We start from the raw sequence: 1,482 nt of genomic DNA on the forward strand, positions 1-1,482 counted from the left end.
ATAGTGACTGGACTGGAGATGTTAATGACCGCAAAAGTACAAGTGGATATGTTGTTCTTTGTGGTAATACTGGCATTTACTTAGATTTTCATAGCAACCTATTAGTGACATTATCTACTTTTGAGGCAGGAATATGTTGCTACAGCCTCTTATTCCTGCAATTTGGTTTAGGAATTTGCTTAGACAGTTGGATATTGCAAGATGATGCAACGCGATCCATGTAGATAATTAAGGCGATATTACATTTACTGAGAGGTTATAGATAAATTAATTTATGAGAGTGAAAAAAAATCAAAAGAAGAGAGTTGATTAAGTATGTTAATTAAGAGTTAATTTAGTAGATTTCTCATAAATTAAGTGTAAGATTTTAATTGTTCTATGCTATATTTTAATAGGATGTGATTATGTATAAATTTACCCATGACAATCCTATAAATAGGATTGATATTGAAATTGACATTGTTGATGTATCCAAGTGTGTAGAGAAGAACACACAAAAAGAGATCAATCAAAAGTGTGAACAAGTTTGAAGAGTCTTTCAATTAAAAGTGTTTTTGTTTCCTCTCAAATAATCGTTTGTTGGTTATTTATTTGTGAGTGTCCATTACACACTTCCAACACTTCAGACTAAATAAAATTGTAAGCTGAATATCTACTGCAGATTTGAATTAACTGGTAAGGTTGAAGAAATCTGTGGTTCCACAGAATAGCCATTTTAAACACAAAAGATATAAATGATACTTGTGTCTCTTATTTCTTTTTTTATAAATAAAAAAATTAAATAGAAAAAGATGAAAAGGACTTAAATCGTCAAAAGGGAACAAGAAAAAGTATTAGAGTATAATGACCGGCCATCAAGATTCAAGGCATCTAATATCCATGGTTCAGATGGCAGAAAGTAAGGAAGTTTTGGACTAGGTTTAAGGCAGAATAAATGAATTACTTTACCTCAAAGCATACTCTTGTCGAGAAAATATCTGGAAACGAGAGTATCAATACTGAAAGATATAGACTTGAAGGCCAGATTGAACACCTATACCACACAAAGAACTACGGACTTGAAACAACTTTGCAAGATGATCTCGACTTAATATAACAGTTAAATAATTGCCATAGAGTTAGTTGTAAACATTGAATTAATTGAAAGCATAAAAGATTTTGCAGGTACTTTTTAATCAATATATGTGAAAAGCCTTTGACTTACATTTAGACCAATCTTTTCTTCTTTTGGGAAATGAAGCAATAGGCCTATATTTAGACTTCGTATTCAAATCCCAAGCTACCGTATTTTGATAAAGTTAGTCAATGGTGTATATCAAAATACTTCAATCAAAGTTGAATTCGTAATTTGATTGTAGGATTAACTAGACATACATGTCATACAATGATCAATAAACAAATTACTGTTCTTTCATTAAGAGAATGAAAGAATGAATGCCTCGTCAGCTATCAAAAAAAGGGGAATACCCTGGAAGGCTGGAA

At 31.2% G+C, this 1,482-nt stretch overlaps 1 long non-coding RNA gene across 1 annotated transcript in view; it reads right to left on the reverse strand.

Moving 5' to 3' along the window:
* Positions 1–415: 415 nt before the first annotated feature.
* Positions 416–1,482, reverse strand: part of LOC120068807 — a 2,643-nt gene continuing 1,576 nt past the window's right edge. The window contains exon 4 of the long non-coding RNA XR_005479361.1: positions 416–1,033. This is a non-coding gene — a long non-coding RNA (uncharacterized LOC120068807). The remainder of the gene's footprint in view (positions 1,034–1,482) is intronic.

Source organism: Benincasa hispida, unplaced genomic scaffold (assembly GCF_009727055.1).
Source record: "Benincasa hispida cultivar B227 unplaced genomic scaffold, ASM972705v1 Contig1061, whole genome shotgun sequence".
NCBI lineage: Eukaryota > Viridiplantae > Streptophyta > Magnoliopsida > Cucurbitales > Cucurbitaceae > Benincasa > Benincasa hispida.